Raw genomic sequence first — 24,503 nt, forward strand, 5'->3', positions numbered from 1 at the left:
TCCATGAACTGACCATCTATGGATAAAAACTATATGCACCTCCAACGCCCACTGTTTGTTTTGCTTCTTGAACCCACACATTGTCTACGTCCGGTAACATAAAAGGAGTGATTTAAATGTGGGAAAGAAAGGTATAGGAGAATGTGAATGTATAAAAAGATAGGGTGTGGCAAGCAATGACATGACAGAGATCGGCTATCAGGGAACTGGCATGGCATGGGAGATGATAGTGGAAATGAAATGATAATACATCATAAAATATGGGGGAAGCATGTATCACTTTCCAATGCATATGGTTAGAAAATAAAGTTGATCAATCTTCTTCTACAACCCAATATTATTTTGCCCTCTTCACTCTATTTCAGATGCATTCACATGTAAGATTATTGAATCTTCTTTTAATATGCAAGATGATGTGCATTTTATAACATCATTTTCTCAATGGGTTACCCCAAATATTAAGAAACAGAAAGTTTAAGATTCATACGTAACTCTCGCAGTCACAGTGAATGCTTCTGCTTCTTTATAACCTCCTAAACATCGAATTCGTATTGATCTGGCCCAGGGCCGGCTCTGGGCAGGGGCAAGAGGGGCACCCGCCCAGAGCCCATAATTTTGATTTATATTAATTTATTATATTTTAATAAATTAAATTAAAAGTAGGGTCTATATATATTAATATATTATTTTTTATATTAATGCAAAGGCCCTATAAATATTAATATTCAATTTTAAATGATTTCTCGTCATAATTACGAGGGCCCAGTTACTATAAATATTAATATTTTATTTCTAATGCAAGATGACTCATAATTATTAGTATAAATTAATGCAAGTTGAATTTAAAATTTTTGGATGTTCTCATCTTATAAACGTTAATGCAAGAGCCAAGGGCCCATAACGGTTACATAAATATTAATATATTATTTCTACATTAATGCCAAATGACTCATAAATATTAGTGTAAATTAATGCAAGTTGAATTTAAATTTTTTTTTGGATGTTCAACGTTAATGCAAGGAGCCAAGAGGGCTAACGGTTACTTTTTTTTATTTCCTATAAATGATAGGAGAACATTGAAGTAAAATCAATTTATTTCTTATTGTTCTCAATTTTCAATTTCTCATATTTCTCACAATTCACAAACACAATTACTTATCATCAATTGTGGTCATTGAAGATATTTTTAAAATCCTAAGTAAGTTCGTGTTTCCAAATTCTTTTTATTTTTATTTTTATTTTTATATATTTCTAAATTATAGATAAACTTATTCTCTTTTTTTTGTTTCATAAATTTTGGATATGAAATGTCAAACGTGGATATGCAGATACTTCATCTTCCTTCTAAGTTCAATCATTACAGTGTTACGAATTTGGCGTATAAATACTTCGATCGAGGATCTTCCCATTTACAGGTGTTATTGTTCTTTTCTACATTAGTTGCATTGTTATATAATGTTTCCTAAAAAACATTTGTCTGGTAGTGAAAAAAGAAAAAAAAAGAAAACAAATAGATGATTTAATAGAATCACAAAAGGGAGCTCTTGATAAATTCTTTAAAAATAGAGTAGGAGAGTCTTCTAATGAAAATTTAAATGATATTGCTGAGAATTTAAATAATCTTGATAGTTATTCAAATGAGTCTAATTTAAATGTCCATAATCATGCACAAAATGAGTCTAATGTTGAAGATGTTGGGATTGATCAACACTTAGTCCCTACTGTAGACATTTATGATCCTAGAAATTGGGGTAATCTTGATAACAAATCTAGAGATATTTTAGTTGAAAAGGGGCCTATAAGAGAATTGAATTTAAAATTTCCCTTAGCCAATAATTCTAGGCATTTTTCATATGCTTATTTTTCTAAAAAGTTGAGTATTGGAGAGATTAGCGATAGAAAATGGTTGGTCTATTCTAAACATGTGGACAAAGTTTATTGTTTTTGTTGTAAATTGTTTACAAAACAAAACAATAAGAGTTATTTAGCAAATGATGGATTAAATGATTGGAAGCATCTTAGTGAGAGACTCGAACAACATGAAAATAGTATTGAGCATATGACTAACATGAATATTTGGAGTGAATTAAGAGTGAGATTAAAAACTAATCAAACACTTGATAAAGATTTGCAACAAGGAATTTCAAAAGAGAAAGAACGTTGGAGGCAAGTTTTAATAAGAATAGTTTGTGTTGTAAAATGTCTTGCTAAAAATAATTTAGCTTTTCGAGGATCTAGTGAGAAAATTTACAATGAGAATAATGGAAATTTTTTAGGATTAATTGAAATGATTGTTGAATTTGATTTGCCTATGCAAGACCATATTAGGCGTATTCAAAGTGAAAATATTCATTATCATTATCTTGGTCATATCATTCAAAATGAATTAATCTCTCTCTTGGCTCATAGTATTAGAACTTCTATTCTAAAGATCATCCAGAAGGCAAAGTATTTCTCTGTTATTCTTGACTGTACCCCTGATGTAAGTCATCAAGAACAAATGACTCTAATAGTACGATGCGTAAATATGTCAAACAACAAAGTAAAAATAGAAGAGTACTTTTTAGAGTTCTTGAAAGTGGATGATACAAATGGATTGAGGCTTTTCAATGAATTAGTAAATACATTGCAATCTCTAGAGTTGAACCTTGATGATGTGAGGGGCCAAGGATATGACAATGGTTCTAATATGAAAGGAAAACACCAAGGTGTTCAAAAGAGATTACTTGAAATAAATCCTAGAGCTTTATATATGCCATGCGCTTGTCATAATCTTAATCTTTCTCTTTCTGATATGGCACATTCTTGTGTTAAAGTTATTTCTTTTTTTGGGATTGTGCAACATATATATTCATTGTTCGCAAGTTCTACCAAAAGGTGGAAAATTTTATGTGATAATGTTCCGGAAACTGTGAAATCTTTATTTGATACTCGATGGGAAAGTCGAATTAAAAGTGTCAAAGCTATTAAATGTCATACTCCTAAAATAAGGTTAGCTTTGTTACAATTATATGAATATTGTGGTAATGACGCAAAAGCAAAAAGTGAAGCAGAAAGTTTAGCTAGTGCCCTTCAAAGTTTTGAATTCTTACTTGGAATGGTTATCTGGTATGATATTTTATTTGCTATCAACACGGTAAGTAAGAAATTACAATCTAAATCAATGTGCATTGATACTACCATAAAGGAGTTGGAAGGTATAATGTCATTTTTGAAAACTATAGAAATAAGGGGTTCGAAGCTAGTATAGATATTGCTAAAAGTCTTGCATTAGATATGAACATAGAGCCAATTTTTCCGACTAAGCGTCGTATTTTTAGAAAAAGACAATTTGATGAGAATGACCACGATGAAGAAATGCAATCAGCAGAGGAGTCTTTTAAAGTTAATTATTTTTTTGTTGTTGTTGATATGGCGCTCACTTCTTTGAAAGATAGATTTGAACAGTTAAAGATTTTTGAAAATTATTTTGGATTTTTAATTGATTCTACAAGGTTGAAGTCATTGGATGACAATAAATTAAAAGAATGTTGCAATAATTTTAAGATTATTTTTTCTCATAATAATTTGTCGGATGTTGATGCAGATGATTTTTTTTCTGAAATGAAAGTGCTGCAATTGACTTTGCCAAATGTATTCATGTCAGCGCTTGAAGTTCTTGAGTTTGTTAAAGCTAGAGATTGTTATCCTAATGTTTCAATTGCTTATCGAATCTTATTAACATTGCCGGTAACGGTAGCATCCGCGGAAATAAGTTTTTCAAAGCTGAAATTATTGAAGAATTACTTGAGGTCAACAATGTCACAAGAAAGATTGAATGAACTCGCTATGTTATATATTGAGAAAAATATGTTGAAAAACATTGATGTTGATACTATCATCAATGATTTTGCATCAAGAAATGCTCGAAGACAATGTTTTTTATAAGTATTTATATGATTAAATATGTTTTTGACATTTTTATATTGTAATGAATTAATATTTATTTAATTTAATAAAAATTAATTAAAATTTTATATTGCATATTTTTTAATATTCTTTTAAATTAGGGCCCATTTTTTAAATTTTACCCCGGGCCAAAAAAAACGTCAGAGCCGGCCCTGATCTGGCCCTATCCAAAACTTATCCAATCATTTCACAGTACTTCACAACATATGGTGTCCCTAGGAAATTCTGCCATAAGCTACAAAAGAAAACCATACAGCATTGAGCAGGGAAAACTTAAAAATTACTACAGCTTAATACAGAACAAGAGAATAACAATGTCTACTCCTGCACAGTGACGAATCAGAATCCTTAACATGCAAAACTCTTCACTTTTTTCTTTTACAACTGAAGGTTAAAATCATGAAAGGGCCTAAGAACAAGAGACCATCTATATCACAAGAGTACTGGATATAAGTTTAGTGTAAGATTAAAAGGTTTTATATGTATAATCATTACATAAAGACTTCCATGCCAATAAATTTAGATGAGTGACACAGGGGGCAAAAGCTAAGCTTACTTTCACAGCTTTTACACAGGCAGAGATGCTTACAAGGCAACAGAAGCATGCAGACTTCATTCACTCTGCAGACTTTACAAGTCATCAACTCTTTCACGTCACTGTTCTCCTTGCTGGGCAGATGAAAATCAATGGCTCTGCCATTGCAGCATGAAGCTGTATCATCAACCTCACTATCACCACATCCTTCCTTACTATACTATACCTACTTTGGGCATAAGCTTGCTGAAGATTAAACTTGAGGGCCGTAATCATGTTTTCATTGTATCTGCCACGGTGTTGACAGGCATCTGCTTCCATGGTTAATTGCTCCATTTGCTTTTCTAGTTCCATATTTTTCTTGTTAATATTCTCCACTTCTTCTTCTTTCTCACGGAGTTTCTGAACAACTCTCTCTTCAACAAGTGAAATTGTCTGAAGTTGACTACTTTGTACCTTCTCTAAAACAGCTTGCCGTAACCGGTCACCCTATTTAAAGAAGCAGGGATTCGGAATACTTTCAGCAAAAATAAAATTCAAAACAACTTGTTGAAAAACATATAATAAGCAAAAGGATAGAAAGTGAATGTTAAAACTAACAACAAATAAATAGATTTCACCACGTGAACAACACTAGAGATACAATCAAATTATCCTCCTCCACTAACACCCTTAGAGTAATTATGCTGCAGGAGCCTCAAAGTCTAACTTAATTATTTAAAATCTGATTTTTAAATTATTAGTTTATGCAAGCCTATGCTTTTTGTTCTTTTAATTATTATTTAATGCGATTAGAATAAGACTCTTAGCCAAAGTTCTAGTATAACTATTATACTAAAGAGTTAAAAGGATTGTTAGTTAGAGTTTTATTACAATTACTCTACTAGAGGGTTATTAGGATCAGTTTTTTATTATTATAAAGTAGGTAACATTTTTATCCCTATTCAATTAGGCCTGCCATCTTCAATTTTTTTAGCTGTTCAATTTTTTCTCCTGATCAGATCCTAGGATTTATATTAGAAATCGCTTTTAAGCCATGGTAGGAGGTACTAGAGGTCAAGAAAGAGGAAATCAAGGCCAGCAAATGAAGTTGTCTGAGAAGAGGCCCAGGATTTTAAGAATTGTCACAGGCTGTACAAGCTTTAAATCGACAGGAAAATGTGGAAACCCAGATAGAGATTCCAAAAAGGTGCCCATGATCCTTTGGATCAACCTGCAACAGTTCTTCAGTCATGCATTTCATCTCAGACAACTCCATTTCCTGGCCTTGATTTCCTCTTCCTTGACCTCTTGCACATCCTACCATGGCTTAAAAGCCATTTCTAATATAAATCTAAGATCTGATTAAGCTCTGATGATAATAAACTGATCCTAATAAATCTCTCATAGAGCATTTATACTAAAACTCTTAGTGATAGTCCTATTAACTCTCTAGTAGAATAGTTACACTAGAACTCTTACCACGAGTCATATACTAGAAATCAAGCAATCTTCAATTAAGATTTTTACTCGGTGCAGAGAAGGGACATTACCCAATTGTAGCATTACCGATAGCAAAGGTTCTCTAAAATTGATTAATATAAATCGAAAAATTTATGTGCTGAAAACATGAAGAGTTCATTTAATTCAATTCCACATATTTTCTCTAATTTCTAGCATAGGCATAAGTAACCCTTCTTTCTATAAGGTACACTGTTATTTTCAGGAAAAGGAAATGCAATTATGCACCTGACGAAATTCACCACATAGTTGGTGAAAACGCAGAAGTGCAGAGGGTTAAGGATATTTAATTGATATTAATTCTACAAAAAGATGAAAATACAATGAAGAAGAAAAGTTATGTCAAAGAAAAGTTCAATAGTTTAAGTAAAATTGAAGAACAATGAATGTTTGCAAGATAAGCGAATGCTGGACTCACTCTCATATCACTTTGCTCATTTGCATGTAGAGAAGATGCTAACACCCAAATACAACAAAATATCCTGAAATGTGTTAAAGTGGAATGTTCCATATCTACCGTTAATAGGCTCAATGGCCATACAAAGAAACTACGAAAAAATCTGAAACAAACAATAAAAAAAATAATTTAGCATTAAAATTTTGGTATTTGATAGACTGTATAGGCTGGATAGTTTGTATAGAAACACAAACTGATCACATATAGTATATAGTAGTATATAGTAGTATATAGTATTGATTGTAGCGGAGTTATCCAAAAAATAGCATTAAAGCATGATAAATGTGTATGCATTCTATGACCACAAAGCCAATTATTGTCCACATACGGGCGCAAATGACATCCTAAAATATAGACGGATGTATACAAAAATCAAGGAAGCTAATGAAACATGATTATTTACATTTGGAAAAATTCATCAAGAAGCTAAAGTCCATAAAGCCAGACCTGAGCTTTGAGCAATTTATCAATCTCTGCATCCTGCCGCTGCAACTCAAGATCAATGTCATTGCCAATGAGAGATAGCAGCGGCGAATCAACCGAAGAAGCCATCCGATTATTATTATCTAGTGACAAACCTAATCCTGTTGAGACCGACCGTGGTTGAAAAAAATCAACAGAAGATATCTGTGAATTGTTCTCCAAAAGATCTTGTTCCTTTAGCTTCTTCCTTTTAGATTCAACCATATTATTCCATTGCAACTCAGCTCCTCCATCACTCCCATCTGTAAGAGGAACCGGACCCGGTGCAAAACCAACAACATGAACTAAACCAATAAAAATGCAACATACCCAATAGTTATAAAAACTTTTTTCGTGAATGAAAAAAAGTCCCAGAAATATTAAACAACGAAGTTCCAATTTTGATGCTCAAAAAGTAAAAATAAAGAAATAATAATGCAGTAGTTTAAGCCAAATACCACTGCCATAACCGGTTTTTGTCCGGGTACGAATTTTTACTTGGCGGGAAAAATAAAGGTATAAATAAATGATTTTGAAAAACTAATGTTTTGGGAGTCCCCATTGACCTTTTAGGTATATCAAATACCTAAAAACAATCTTTAAAAATAGTTTTTAAGAAAACATAATTTAAAAGATAAGTTGATCTGCATATAACCAAAGATTTTAGGGAAAAAAAAAAAAGAATTTCTGGTCGTTTACATTTAATGAAGGATTAGCACCCCTATAACGCCCAAAATTAGTACTCATTAATTATAAATTGTCTCTATTATTAGAAATTTAAAAATTCGGAGATATATTTATAATCCTATTTATTTCAAATTTATTACTATAATTTTAAGAAAAATTACTAATTTATATATATAAATAAGATATTTATTTATTTAAAAATATCAAAAAATGGCTTCTAGGTGCTTTAAGACAGCTCTTTTCTTAATATTAAAAATAAATAAATATTAATAAAATATTTATCTAAAATAATTAAAATATATATATAATTTATAAAAGTAAGATATTTATTAATTTAAAAATATCAGAAAATGGACATCCAATTGCTTTAAGAATGCCCTTTTATAATATTGAAAAATAAATATATATTTAAATATAATTATTAAAAGTAATTTATAAAATTAAATTTATAAATAGGATTTAAAATAAAATAAAATAAATAAATAAATAAATAAATATTATTTATTATATATTTATAATAATAATAATAATAATTAAATATATTGAAAATAAACATATAAAATTAAAATATAACTAAACAGTGACTAAAATAAATAAAATTAAAACTATAGTATTAAAATATAAAAAGTAATAAAACTTGTAAGATAAATAAAAGTATTTGAAATTAATGACTAAATTATAACATAATAAAATTAATTACCCTAATTCATAATTAGTTATTTAAAATTACAGTGGCTAAACATGCTATTTTACCCATTAATTAATTTAGTGACTAAATTAAAATTATATCAAATTCGAATATCAAATTAAAATAAATTAAAACATGCTTTTGGGACTAAAATATTATTTAACAAACTTACAAGCACTAATTATAATATTTACCATAAAAAATATATAAATAAGTCAATGACTAAAATATAAAATAAATAAAATTAAGAGGCCGAACTGAAATAATTATAATTTGAATTCAATGACTAGAATGTAAAGTTATACATTTATAATTTGGTGATTCCGACGATGATCAAAACTTCAAGGGTAAGTTCTCTCTTATTTTTTCGTTCTGATATTTGGTTTTTTTTTTGGTTGTTGTTGGTTCTCTGGCTTCTCTTTTCTTTTCTTTGTAGGCTTGGTTGATGGTTTTATAACCATCATCGGTGTTCGTCTTGGACCGGGTAAAAGGATGAAGCTTGGTGAGTCACCGAACTTGTGGTGACTCACCGAAGAACGGCGACGCGTGTGTGGCTGGTAACGTTTCTGAAGTCCTCGTTTGGGTGTCGTGGCAGCGAGCGTCGACAGTGGCAGCGGTTGGCTGGCGAACGGCGGCCATGTGGCCCTAGGGTATCATAACCCTAGGTTTTCTGTTAGGGCCATCTAGACCGTTGGATCTAAGTCAGATCCAACAGCTGACAAGGAGAGGCGACTGGAGAAGGAAATAAAAACCCTATATGGGTTTAGGGTTTATTATTGGGCCGGTCTGGGTTGGTCTCTTGTAACTGGGTCGGTCCAGTTTTGGGTATGTAATGTAAATAATAATAATAATAATAATAATAATAATAATAATAATAATAATAATAATAATAATAATAATAATATAATTATAAAATAATAATAGTAATAGTAATAAATAAAATAATAATAACAATAATAATATAATAATAAAAACAAATGGATGAAAAAATTAGTATCTTCAGCTGCCCCTCTTTGCTCATTCTTGTGTTAACAAGAATAGGGCAAAGACGAAAAGATAATAAGTTTTTTATCCATTTGACTTCACTTGATTGTGATGGAAATGTTGAACAAATTCTTTTTTGGGATTAATTCTTCTCATTATGAACTTTTCCACTATGGATGACAATTTATCTTCTTCTATGATGTAATCTAGCAAAATGTTGAACAAATTCTTCTCATTATGAACTTCTTCTTTTTCAGATGAGTTCTTCTCATTATGAACTCCTTCTGAAAATGTTGATCTTCAAAAGAGGGGTTGTTAATTTGGCTTTATATGTGATGAATTAAGGCAAGGTTGAATAAGTTCTTCTCATTATGAACTTCTTCTCCTTCTTCAGAGGAGTTCTTCTCATTATGAATACTTCTGGAAATGTTGATGATGATCTATCTCCTTCTGTGATAGAGTCATGCAAAGGTTGAACAAGTTCTTCTCATTATGAACTTCTTCTCCTTCTTCATATGAGTTCTTCTCATTATGAACACTTCTGGAAATGTTAATGTTGATTTATCTCTTTCTGTGATAGAGTCATGCAAAGGTTGAACAAGTTCTTCTCATTATGAACTTCTTCTTCCTCTTCAGATAAGTTCTTCTCATTATGAACTTCCTCTGGAAAAGTTGATCCATCGAATGATGAATTCAAGCAAAAGGTTGAACAAATTCTTCTCATTATGAACTTCTTCTTCTTTCTTCAGATGAGTTCTTCTCATTATGAACTCTTCTTCCTCTTCAGATAAGTTCTTCTCATTATGAACTTCCTCTGGAAAAGTTGATCCATCGAGTGATGAATTCAAGCAAAAGGTTGAACAAATTCTTCTCATTATGAACTTCTTCTTTCTTCTTCAGATGAATTCTTCTCATTATGAACTCTTCCGGAAATGTTGATCCATTGAATGATGGATTCGAATCTTTGCTAAAATTTTTGAAATTCCTGTCAAAAGTTCAACATAGATAAAATGAATGAAAATGCCCCTATTTTGCAAATATCTAAACATGATGCATGAATGTTAAGTTCATATTTATTTGATTTCAAAGTGGTGAACTCGATCTTTCTTCACTTGTGTAGAAATCCAATAAATCTTTCTTCTTTGAAAAGAGAATCTATCATCTTTAAAGAATGAAGATGTAGATATGCCAAACTTAGTTGATAAAGCAAGAGAGCAGTATGTTCTAATTGGACTATAAGGAGGATTTATCCTAATTCCATTCATGTCTTCACATCTAATCAGATTTCAAACAAAGCCATTCAGACCATATCATGTCGAGATACTTAACAACAATCTGTTGTTCAATCTTAGTTGGCTCCACTAGTTTCTTGTTGTTAAAATTTCAGTTTCCCTTTTGTGGAGAAAATCTTCATCATATCTCACTTCAAAGCTTAGTGTTGAAGAAGACAAACTTCATTTTAGATCAATAAATGGAAACACCATATGATCGCAACATTGGTTCAGCACCATAATTACTGGTTCAGTACCATAATTATTGGTTCGTAAAACATTTGACAACACATTCATCATTTCCTATGGCTTCTACCTAGAATTTTTTTTTCTGCTTTTCTGTTTTACTTGCTTCCAAATAATTCTATGATGGTAATAACTTGTTTGCTTTTCAACAATGATTGCAAATATTGATAAGACTTACTTTGGATTCCATGCACTTAAAAGTATTAACATAGAGTAATAACCAGAAAAATTTTTGCTTGTTTCAAAATTATGTTAATTCATTTGCAAGATGTTAATGTGAAAGTTATAAATTGAATTTCAAAAATAAATTGAACTTCAAAAAGATAAAATTGGAATAAATAATAAATATATAGAAATGTATTCAAAGCTATGTCAAACATAGGAATGATAAAAATTCAAATGACTCAACAAATTATTAGCATAAGTATTTCTAAACTAATCAACTTGATATAATTTAGAGCACTGAGGTAAGCTTATGTCTGGAAGATCTCAAACGTTGCCAGAATGCTTGTAGATGTAAAGTTTCTCCCAAAATATCAAACTCTTAAGAGGGTTTAATTGTCAGATGCCTAATATCAACATGCATTTGAGCCGCCCTTTTAGGTTTTCAACTCAAATCCTTCCTTTGGTTGCAAGACGCCCTTTGCGGGTTTTCATCTTGACCCTCCTTTTCTATTTTTTATTATTATTTTTTTCTTTTTTTTCTTCTTCAAGCATAATATTTCTTGACAGAATATGAGTTTATTGGGTTTCTCAGAACTTTTCCATCTATTTCTGCAAAAATCAACGCTCCTCCGGAAAAGGCCTTTTTTACAACATATGGCCCTTCCCAATTAGGCATCCATTTCCCACGGAAATCTTTATGTATAGGCAAGATCTTTTTCAACACTAGATCACCCTTTTGGAATTCTCTTGGATATACACTTTTGTCATGAGACTTCATCATTCGTTTTTTATACATCTGCCCATGGCAAATAGCTTTCAATCTATTCTCATCAATAAGGTTCAATTGATCAAATCGAGCTTGGATCCATTCAGATTCATCCAATTTTACCTCTCTCAAAATTCGAAGTGACAAAATCTCAACTTCAATTGGTAAGACTGCTTTCATTCCATAGACTAAAGAAAAAGGCATTGCCCCAGTAGATGTTCGCATAATAGTTCGATATGTATATAAGGCAAAAGGTAACTTCTCTTGCCAATCTTTGTAAGTTTCAGTAGTCTTTGTAATGATTCTTTTGATGTTCTTGTTTGCTGTTTCAACTGCTCCCTTCATCTTTAGACGATACGCCACTGAGTTTGCATGCTTGATCTTAAATTGTGCACAAAGTTCGGTCATCATTTTATTGTTCAAGTTCAGATCATTATCTGTGATGATTCTCTCTAGCAGCCCATAACGGCAGATTATTTCTTTCTTTATAAATTTGCAAACTGTAGACCTCTTAATATTGGCATATGAAGAAACTTCAATCCACTTGGTAAAATAGTCAATTACCACTAGGATGAAACAATGCCCATTTGATGCTTTTGGTGTGATTGACCCAATGACATCTATTCCCCAGATAGAAAATGGCCAAGGTGTTGTCATTACATGTAAAGGCGATGGAGGTACATGAATTTTATCTGCATATACCTGGCATTTATGACATCTCCTTGCATAATCAATACAATCTGTATGCATGGTAGGCCAGTAATACCCATATCTCATTATTTTTCTAGCCATGGAAAGACCATTTGCATGTGTTCCACATATCCCACTGTCTACTTCTTCAATAATGCTTCTAGCCAGGATTCATCATTTGTTCTGACTTCTTCATTCATGGATATGCATAACAAATCTTCATCTGGAAAATTAAAACTCAGAGACTGATAATCATCTGTTACACGACTGGCCAGAAAATCAGCTATGACACTTCCTTTTATTGCTTTTTGGTTGACATATACGATATCAAACTCAGATAATAACATCTGCCATATAGCCATTTTTCCTGTCAAAGTTGGTGATTCCATTAAGAACTTTAAAGGATACAGTCTAGATATCAGCCAAGTGTTATGATATAACATGTATTGTCTGAGTCTTCGAGTAGCCTACACCAAGGCACAACATAATTTTTGTATTGGTGGGTATTGAATTTCACAATCAGTAAATTTCTTACTCAGATAATAAATAGCTTTTTCTTTTCTTCCAGATTCATCATGTTGTCCCAGTACACATCCTATCAAATTTTCAAAGACTGTCAAGTAGATAATTAACGATCTATCAGGCACTGGTGATACTAAAATGGGGGCATTGGATAAATATTTCTTAATAATATCCAAAGTTTCTTGACATTCATCATTCCATACTTCAGGATTGTTCTTTCGAAGTAACTTGAACACTGGATTACATTTGTCAGTCAATTGAGAAATGAATCGAGATATATAATTGAATCTCCCCCAAGAAGCCTCGAACTTCTTTTTTTGTATTGGGTGGTGGAAGATCTTGAATTGCTTTTACTTTATCTGGATCAATCTCGATTCCTTTTTGGCTGACTACAAATCCCAAAAGCTTCCCTGATGTTACCCCAAAAGTGCATTTAGCGGGGTTGAGCTTTAATTGATACTTTCTCAATCTTTGGAAAAGCTTTCTTAGATTTTGAATATGTTCTTCTTTAGTTCAAGATTTGGCAATCATATCATCCACATATACTTCAATCTCTTTATGCATCATGTCATGAAACAGAGTTACCATTGCTCTCTGATACCGTTGCCCCTGCATTTTTCAATCCAAATGGCATTACTTTGTAACAGAAAGTGCCCCACATGGTTACGAATGTTATTTTTTCCATGTCTTCAGGGTTCATTTTTATCTGATTATATCCTGAAAAGCCATCCATAAAGGAAAACCATGCATATCTTGTTGTATTGTCCACCAATGTGTCTATGTGAGGTAATGGAAAGCTATCTTTTGAACAAGCTTTGTTAAGATCTCTGTAATCCACACATATTCAAACTTTCCCATTCTTCTTTAGTACTGGAACTATTTTGGCTACCCATTCTGGATATTTGGCTACCTGTAGAAATCCTGCATTAATCTGCTTCATCACTTCCTCTTTAATCTGCAACAACATTTCTGGCCTCATTCGTCTGAGCTTTTGTTGAACAGGTTTATATTCTGAATTGATCGGAAGTTTATGGACCACTAAATCTGTACTCAAACCAGACATATCTTGATAAGACCAGGGGAAAATATCTTTGAACTCTTGGAGGAGATCTATCAATTCTCGTTTTATATGTGCTGACAAAGTAGTACCAATTTTCACTTCTTTCATTTCTTCATTGGCTCCCAGATTTATAGTCTCAATCTCTTCTTTGTGAGGTAAAATCTGTTTATCTTCTTTTTCTACCAGTCTTAACAATTTGGTAGGAACATCACATTTTACTTCATCCTCACACTCATTGATTTCCTCCAAATATATGGGCCGTTCTAAATTTATCTCATGATTAAATTTAGGAATAATCATGCTATTAACATTGTGATACCTACAAATTTAAATCGGACATATTTCCGAAAGGATATAGTAAATTTATGAAATAAATATAAAGAATGAGAAATAATGAATGTAAAAATATATAAAAATGTAAAGTATAAAGAATGATTGCCATTTGAGATTTTTAAGAAAACTTCTTATATTTGATATTAAGTGAGCTTAACAACTGCCCTTACAAGATAACAAAAAACTTTTTATATTCTTGGGCTAAAACATAAAGATTGGTTCTGAGTATTACTTTGTGTTAATACTAAAAACTACAGGGAGATCTTCAGCAGTCCAATTGTTTAGCGTTTCACCAGGAAGGCAAGGGCGAATTCCAGCCAAGTATTTTCCAGTCTTGTGGTCATTTGTGATCATGTTGATAAATAATCCTCCTATAGCTTCTTCAATTATGTTTTGATCTTTTGTCAACTTTTCTACTTTAAGAGCATCAACAAGTTGTTGTTCTACATTAACCATTCCTCCGGATTTGAATGTGGACTTCAGATGAGGGAAAGACATGCGTTCACAAGGAATTTCTTCTCCCTTCAATCTTGCCCTTCTATTTTCACCTCTTCTTTTCATCTCTTTGTTCCTTTGCGAAAAATTAGGCTTAAATCCAAGCCCAAAACGATCTTTCTTCATCTTCATGCTTATAGGAACTGAACCTCCCTGAAGATTCTTTCCCAAACCTTTCCCGATTTTAGCTCCTATGCCTAAAGTCTGTCGTACAGTCATCTTAGTGCAATCAGACAATCTGGGATGTGGAACTTTGCTTCCCTAGGCAATAAAGGTCATATTGAAAATTCCAAAGCTCGGAAAGAGCATTCGAGAGCATAATCATTGGTTTCAATATACAGAGCATCACTTATCACAGACGCAATGATTTCTTCCTCAACTCCTACGAATATCAGTTGATCGTCAATAACGAACTTCAATTTATGATGCAACAAAGAAGAAACAGCTTCTGCAGAATAAATCCATGGCCGTTCCAATAAACAATTATATGTAGGGTGGATATCCATTACCACAAAGTCAATATTGTACACTACGGGACCTATCAACAGTGGTATTTCCATTTTTCCTAGCACTTCCTTTTGAGTGCCATCAAAAGCTCATACTATGTTCTGATAATTCTTCATGTGCAATTTATCCACCGGCATCCTTTGAAGTGTGACCAAAGGCATCAAGTTAAGAGTGGATCCATTATCAATTAGTACTCCTGGCAACACATGGCCATGACAATGTGTGGTAATATTCAAAGCTTTCACTGATCCCATTCCACCTTCAGGTATTTCATCATCAGTGAACGTTATATAATTATCAGCAGCTATGTGCCCCACAATCCTGTCAAGCTTGTTGAGAGATATATCTTCAGGGATGAATGTTTGATTGATAACTTTCATCAAGACATTTCTGTGTACTTCTAAATTCATCAACAAATCAAGAATTGAAATTCGCGCTTGTTGTTTATGTAGCTGCTCAACACACTATATTCGCTATGTTTCAAAAATTTCAAAAATTCTTGTGCTTGTTTTTCCTTTACGGGCTCATTGACTGTTGGCGGGGATTCATCATCAAATACCTTTTGGGGTATCATTGTGGCTTTTCCCTTTGCTTTTGCCTATTCTGATGCATTCGATGTCTCGGGAGAATAACACCTCCCACTTCTTGTAAAGAATCCGACTTCACTTACTGCTTTAGATGTCGAATCTACACTCTGTACTTTCTCTTCTGCTTTTTCCAGAGAAACATATCCTCCTACCATTGAAACATTGGTAGTATAATTCCAAGGTACCCTGTGGGTATCCTTATATGGAAATGGTAAAGGAGTTGTGATAACCACTTTCGATTCACTGTAGATGATTTAACAGTAATAATCACGGGATCACTTGTTTTCTGCTTAGGTTTAGAATCTTCTGATGCGCAAACGTCATCTTCTCTTTTTCCTGAGTCTTCTTCAAAGAACTCTATTTCTTTGTTATTCATCAGGTTTTGTACCAAATCCCTAAATTCAGGGAATAATTGAATTCCATATCCCTTTTCTTGATGGTATTCTTAATAATTTTCGTTTTCATTATGCTTTGGCTTGAATTGTTGCTGAATCATATCAGATAGGGAGAGTTGTTGAAATATCCAACCAAAAGGAGATTTAATTTTAGAAACATCAATTTTTGCTTTCCTTTCATTCTCTTCTTGGATTGCGTTCACATTTTTGTCTCCATGATTTGGCAGTGGATGATTTGATATAGCTGGTGAATTGAATTCCAATTTTCCAGTATTAATCAAATTTTGGACCACCCTTTTGAATGCCAAACAATTTTCAATATAGTGACCCGTAATTCCGTCATGATAAACACAGTGTGCTTTCACATCATACCATGGAGGGAATGGTGGTTGTATGGGAATCAAAGAATAGGGCCGTATGACATCTGCCTTTAACAGCGAATTATATATCTCAACATAGGGTACTGGTAATGGTATAAAAGAAGGCCTCTCATTTTCCCTGCAAGATCCTATGGATTCCGTTCGATTAGTGTTTGTTTTCTCCTTCTTAACCCTTAGATGGGTTATTGTAACACTTTTCAAGGTGTCCTTGTTGTAGGCGTTCGCATTGTTAACTTCATTCTCCTTTTTTTCGATACATGGGTCTTTTGGAACCAGACCCTTCACTTGATTTCATTTTGCCACTTTTCATGAAATTCTCAATGAGTTCTCCCGAAATAACCAAATCTGCAAAATTTATGGTTGCATTCCCCATTAAATGGCCTAAATATGGGGCCTTTAAAGTGTGGACGAACATCACTGTGGCTTCTTTTTCTAATAGTGGTGGCTGAACTTGGGTTGTTGTATCACGCCATCTCTGGGCGTACTGTCTGAATATTTCAGTGTTCTTTTTCTCCAAATTTTGGAGAGTCTATCTATCAGGGACCATATCTGTAATGTGGCGGTACTACTCTAGAAATGCTTTTGCCAGATCTTTCCATGATCTAATGTTGGCTTTGGTCAATTGAGTATACCATTTTAAGGCTGGTCATGTCAAACTATCTTGAAAGCAATGAATTAACAATTTCTCATTTTTCACATGACCTGCCATTCTGCGACAAAACATGGTAATGTGGGATGAAGGGCATGTAGTACCATCATATCTTTCAAATTCAGGAACTTTGAACTTGATGGGGAAGATTAGGTCCGGGACCAAACTCAACTCACTAGCATCAAACCCATAGAACGATTCAGTTACTTCTACGGATTTTATTCTTTCCTCTAAGCTCTTGATCTGTCTAGATAATTCTTTATTGCCTTTTTCTTTCTCATTCAACTCATTTAAATCTAGAATTAGATGCTCATCATTAAAATCTTCAATCTTCATATCTGACATAAAAGGATTTTTGCTTGAAGACGCAAGATCCACTTGTTGATTTTCATTAGGTTTGGTCTCTTGAAGTGCGGAAGTGCGAGCATGGATTTGCACAGGTGTGATACCATAATGATAAACTGGTTCTGGTGGGAAACCTAATGGATACATAGGTTCCTGGTCAAAAGATACAGGATTTTCATGAATTTTTCCAATGGCAGCTTGCTTTCTGAGCATATATTCTATTTTCTGCATCTTATTGTCTTGTGAGTTTGCAACGCTGACTTCAATTTTCTCTAACTTCATTCTCATTTCTGCTTGTTCTTTATTATGTTGTTCCTCAAGACGTTGTATTTTATCCTCCATTTTCTTAGTCGTTTTTCTAGTACCGTAGTGATGTTGAATTTCTAGTTTGGCAAGGATAACTGCGATTGAAAATCCTTTTCATATTATTTTTTCGAATTTTACTTAGTGAATGTTTATCTTAATGTAAAATAAAAATTATACATAAAGAAAATAATGCAATGAATGTATGCAAAATGAATGTATGCAAAAGGTATTGATCCCAAAAAGTTAACTGTCATAGAACAACTTCCATCAGCATAAAAAAGTTTCTATATAATAATTCATAACTACAGATAGGACATAGCTTTCCTATTAAGCTCTATGATTTCCTTCAACAGCCATGATATCTTCTTTCCAAACTTAGAAACTGGATCAACGTAATGCTCAATAATCTTTGCTTCAGCAGCTAACTCCCCAATATATCTGGCAACTTTGCTCATTTGTACCATGGCCTCGAATAACATATTGTTTCTTTCTTCACTTCTTTCTTCATAGAAATTAGTAGATTTTTGCCATTGTTCATTAGTTCCCTCGAGAGTTTGCTCTAATTCAGTGATTCTGACTTGATAATTGTGCAGAGTTTTTTCAAGATCTCGGATTCGTCTTCGTAGTGAATCGTTCTCCTCATAACTCTCTTTAAGATCAGTAGGTCCTATACGAACCTTCTCTTGGAATAGTGATTCTTCAAGTTGCAAGATGTAAACATTAAACTCTGTGCTCTTGTTTCTACATTGATCTATATCTTCTTCAAGTTTTGTTCGTGCTTCTTGTGTCCTTTGATTGAGCTTCTAGATTTGCACATTCTTGTTTCTACATCTTTGCATCCAATTTTTGGCCACCTCTTGCTCTACTTCGAGTCTGGTATTGAAGTTCTTTCTCTCCAACTCCCATTTTCCTTTTGAACATCGAACTCTTCAATCCTTTGGCCTCTAACTTCAAGTTCGGTAATCATATTGTTCATTTCAGCTTCAAATCCCTTGAACAAGGTATTTTTCTCATCCTCAAATCTTTCAAGCATGACATTCTTCATTTCTTCTAATTCTTTGGCTCGATCCCTTTCTTTCTGCATTTCATTCATAATCTCGCGACTTTCAGCTTTGTGTTTTATAATTCACTCCCTTTTGTCAACCTCAAGATCTTCCATTTTTTTGCTTTCCTTTCTCAAGGCTTTTGAGTAAACGGCTATTTTTTCCTTTCAAATCATCAACTCGACATTTCTCATTGTTCAATTCTTTGGTCATCTGTGTTGTTGCTCTGCTCAATCCTGATGCTCTCCGGGATTTGTGTAGCTCATGGTAATTCTTCTTTAACGTTTTGAACTCACCATCAACTTTTTCTTTGTTTTCCCTCAGCATTGCACATTGTGCTGAATGAAAGTCAACGTCGACGCCCAGCATAGCTTTATCTCGTCTCATTTGTTCTAATTCTTTCGACCAACCTTCTCTTTCTGCTTCAAACTCAGCTTTCAGGATTTCTATCTCTGACAGGACTACCCGAATGCGATCTTCCATAGAGATATCCTCATTTTGGTCTGGTAGAGGAATATTTTCATTTTTCCTGACAGACTTCTATTCCTCATAATCAAAAGTTAACATTACTTTTGTTGCTTTGGCTCGAATACAGAAAGTTGTTTTCCAAGCATTAACAACATCCATGATGTTTCTTTTGTAATTTTTGCTATGAAATGCGAACTTAGACGAATGTAACCCAGCAGTAACAGGAACAAATTGACGACCCTCGTACTGTCTTATAACCAGAAGTGGTGCATATCCAATTCCTCCCCACAAACCGAGAAACATCACCCAGTTGTAGTCACCACATTTGTAAAAGAACTCCCTTTGTATTTGCCAAGGGGCACGCCAAACGATGTCATTGCTTTACAGATTTCGAAGGGCATTTATCCACATGTCTTTTGTGATTTCTTTTTGCCATTCTTGCTCCAGAAATTCTTTCAATGGTGAGTAGTCTGTATTAAAGCGGCGATAAGAGACCTTTTATGTCCTCCAAAAATGGCTACGGATCCAGACATATAATAATTGTGCACATCCCGAAAATCGTCCAACTCCCAGCCTTCTGCAAGCGCTTAACGATCAAAAAGTCTCTGCTAGAATTGCAAAGAAGTATTGATCTTTTTAGGTAGTTGTTCAAACAAATCTACTACTGCAGCTTCAATGTATCCCAATGCTTTCGGGAAGATGACCATACCATATATACCCAGAGCAAAGAGATCAAATCGTACTTTATCATCTGGATGACTCTGAATAATTTCTTTGATGTTGGTCGAGGCAATGCCTTCGCCTTCGCCCTTTTGTTTCGTACGGGCTATTACCCATTCCTCTCGTACTCCTGCAATCTTTGCTAATTTAACTCGGAAAGATTGAGTTTTAACTAACCTTGAATAAATTCGATTCTCCAAAGCCCCTTCTATATGTAGCAAAGTTGTATACTCTTCAATAGTAGGAACCAAATCCTCTTTATTGAACATGAAGCAATTATATCCTAGATTCCAGAATTTAATCAGGGCTCGAAGCAAGTCATCATCAACTTCGACATAGAGCAAATATGGGATGTCCCCGTAAGACTGATAAAACTGCAGCTTTCTATTTGAATCCCAACTCTCCCAAATGCCTCTCAAATCTTGCATATCATTTTTTTTAGAGAAACCGGAGCATAACTTGTTAACTCAGGTACATAATCATCCTGCAGACTGTCTCCCCCTTGCCTTTGTAAATCCCCGAACGACTATCTTACTTCTGAATTTGGAACTATTTGGTTTGAACACTTTTTATCCATAGATGAAGGTTTTCCAATGAGACGATTAACTCGAAGATCAATACCTTTAATCATGTATGATGCTATGCAAACAACAAAAATAAAAGAAAACATAAAAAAGAAATGAATTAGTTCAAATAATAGGGAAGGAAAAATTAAATTAATGTCTACCCAACTATTTTTTATTTAAACATGCTTTCTACATAACATAATCTAAATTCTCATGCAATTTATTCAGTAGGAAAATAAATAAATAAATTAAAAGGAAAAAGTTAGAATTCATTTCTCCTTTGTGTACACCTATTTTGGACAAAATTTCAGAATGTCTTCATATCAGAAGAGTTTCTAGGGTTTACTATATACAGAGTTTCAATTCTAAGAGTAAAGGTACTCAAACTGTCCTTGTTGATGCCCCCTTGGGCTGCCAACCCTCAATCGTAGTCCACTACAGACTTAAGTGGATCTAGTTCAATTCGAGGGGACAAATTTCCCTATGCCTGACACGGAGAATGAATTCTCACGAAGATATAGGATATATGAACCCCGAAAGTTACTTGCTGGGTCTGACACAGAGGATAAATTCTCACGAAGATGTCGCTTTCACTCCCACTTAAAAGGGACAAGCTTGATTATAAAGCTTATGTTATGCAATGCAAGTGTTGTGTGAGAGGATAAATTTTCAAACCTTTGACAAAATAAAAAATAAAATAAAATAAGGCATTAATAAATAATATAATAAAAATTATGAAAATCATAAATAATAAAAAAATTTGAAAGAAAAGAATTATAAATTAAATAAATATGAATTTCAAATTTCTAATTGATAGAGACAATTTATAATTAATTTCAAAGCTTGACCAGTCCCCAGCGGAGTCGCCAAGCTGTCGTAACAGGTTTTTGCCCATGTACAAATTTTTACTTGGCGGGAAAAATAAAGGGATAAATAAATGATTTTGAGAAAATAATGTTTTGGGAGTCGCCATTGACCGTTTAGGTAGGTCAAATACCTAAAAATAATCTTTAAAAATAGATTTTAAGAAAAAATAATTTAAAAGATAAGCTAATCTGCGTATAACCATAGATTTTAGTAAAAAAAAAGGAATTTGTGGTCGTTTACATTTAGGGAAAGATAGCACCCCTATAATGCCTAAAATTGGTACTCGTTAATTATAAATTGTCTCTATTATTAGAAATTTAAAAATTCAGAGATATATTTATAATCCTATTTATTTCAAATTTATTACTATAATTTTAAGAAAATTTACTAATTTATATATATATATATATATATATATATATATATATAAGATATTTATTTATTTAAAAATATCAGAAAAGGGTTTCTAGGTGCTTTAAGACAACTCTTTTCTTAATATTAAAAATAAATAAATATTAATAAAACACTTATCTAAAATAATTAAATATATATATATAATTTATAAAAGTAAGATATTTATTTATTTAAAAATATCAGAAAATAGACATTCAGTTGCTTTAAGACTGTCATTTCTTAATATTGAAAAATAAATATATATTTAAATATAATTATTTTTCTTAAAAGTAATTTATAAAATTAAATTTATAAATATTATTTTAAATAAAATAAATAAATATTATTTATTATTTATTATATATATATTTTTATAATAATAATAATAATAATTAAATATATTAAAAATGAACATATAAAATTAAAATATAACTAAACAGTGACTAAAATAAATAAAATTAAAACTATAGTATTAAAATATAAAAAGTAATAAAACTTGTAAGATAAATGAAAGTATTTGAAATTATTGACTAAATTATAACACAATAAAATTAAATATCCTAATTCATAATTAGTTATTTGAAATTACAATGGCTAAACATGCTATTTTACCCATTAATTAATTTAGTGACTAAATTAAAATTATATCAAATTCGAATATCAAATTAAAATAAATTAAAACATGCTTTCGGGACTAAGATATTATTTAACAAACGTACAAGGACTAATTATAATATTTACCATAAAAAATATATAAATAAGCCAGTGACTAAATTATAAAATAAATAAAATTAGGAGGTCGAACAAAAATAATTATAATTTGAATTCAGTGACTAGAATGTAAAGTTATAAATTTATAAGAATTGCGGAAAGGGTTTTACCCTTATCATATTACACACAGGCCTCTCCCCAAAACGATGTCGTTCGAGGAGGGGTATTTAAACCCTAAACTACACAGCCTTAAGGCTATTTTTTCATTTCTTCTTCTCCTCTCTCTCTAAAACCGAGAGAAGGAATTATCTCTGCCTTCTCTCTAGGATTTCCTCACCGGAGGGAATCCGGTCATCGGACGGCAACCGTCTACCGCCGCCAAGCGGTGGCCGAAAAATATTATTTTACACAGAAATACAGCCCCGATATCCCTAAGGCCGAATCAGGCCTTAGTTTCCCCTAAAAAACTTCTAATCGGAGTAGATCTAAGAAAATACCTTCGGTATTTTCTGTTCTCCGGCGATGTTTGGTTCTTCCGGCGATGATCGAAGCTTCAAGGGTAAGTTCTCTCTTTTTTTTTTCGTTCTGATATTTGGTTTTTTTTGGGTTGTTGTTGGTTCTCTGGCTTCTCTTTTCTTTTCTTTGCAGGCTCGGTTGATGGTTTTATAACCATCATCGGTGTTCGTCTTGGACCGAGTAAAAGGCTGAAGCTTGGTGAGTCACTGAACTTGTGGTGACTCACCGAAAAACGACGACGCGTGTGCGGCTAGTAACGTTTCTGGAGTCCTCGTTTGGGTGTCGTGGCAGCGGCAGTGGCAGCGGCTGGCTGACGAACGGCGGCCATGTGCCTCTAGGGTATCATAACCCTAGGGTTTCTGTTGGGGCCATCTGGACCGTTGGATCTAACTGACAAGGAGAGGCGGCTGGAGAAGAAAATGAAAACCCTAGATGGGTTTAGGGTTTGTTGTTGAGCTGGTCTGGGTTTGTCTCTTGTAACTGGGTCGGTTCAGTTTTGGGTATGTAATGTAAATAATAATAATAATATTAATAATAATATAAAATAATAATAGTAATAAATAAAATAACAATAACAATAATAATATAATAATAAAAACAAATGGATGAAAAAATTAGTATTTTCAACCACTAAACAAGTTCGAATTTTTACTTATAAATTCAATAGAAAAATAAAGATCAAAATAATAAAAAAAGAACAGAAGGGTATTACAAGGAGGGACATAAGGAGGATGCGGAGACGAATCTAGTAAATCAGGCGTATTGTAATAAGCAAGTGGCGGCGGAACCTGACCATCAACTACGTATAAGTTCCTGAGATCAAACACAAATAGAAACAAATTGTAATTTCAATTTAGGATTAAATCTTTTTTTCTGTAGTAATTAAAGATTGAATTTTGAGGGTTATTTACCTGAAATTCTTAGATTGTTCTTGTCGTTGAGGTTGACAGTGTTGTTGAAACTGGTGATGAGGGAAAGCCATCTTTGGGAGGAACGAATGTTCTGGAAACTAGAAGGCTAAACGGAGATCAATATCTCTTTAATGGCGTAGAGGTCAATGCAGAATATTCTTTTTATTTCTATTTTGACCTCGTTATTTATTTTATTTAGGGATTGGACTCTTCTATTCCTTTAATTTTCTAAATGGCCCCTCCTTGTTTTGTTTCTTATGGATTAGGCCAATTCAGAAAGGTAACAATTAAAAATTAAAAGTTTATATATACATTTGATACATGAATTAG

The 24,503-nt window shown here is 32.7% G+C and overlaps 1 pseudogene; it reads right to left on the reverse strand.

The window, feature by feature from the left end:
* Window positions 1–4,439: 4,439 nt before the first annotated feature.
* LOC120152588 lies at window positions 4,440–24,244 on the reverse strand (annotated as a pseudogene).
* Between the last annotated feature and the right edge of the window lie 259 nt (window positions 24,245–24,503).

The sequence above is a fragment of the Hibiscus syriacus genome, unplaced genomic scaffold (assembly GCF_006381635.1).
Source record: "Hibiscus syriacus cultivar Baekdansim isolate YM2019G1 unplaced genomic scaffold, ASM638163v2 tig00111095_pilon, whole genome shotgun sequence".
In the NCBI taxonomy this organism is placed as follows: Eukaryota; Viridiplantae; Streptophyta; class Magnoliopsida; order Malvales; family Malvaceae; genus Hibiscus; species Hibiscus syriacus.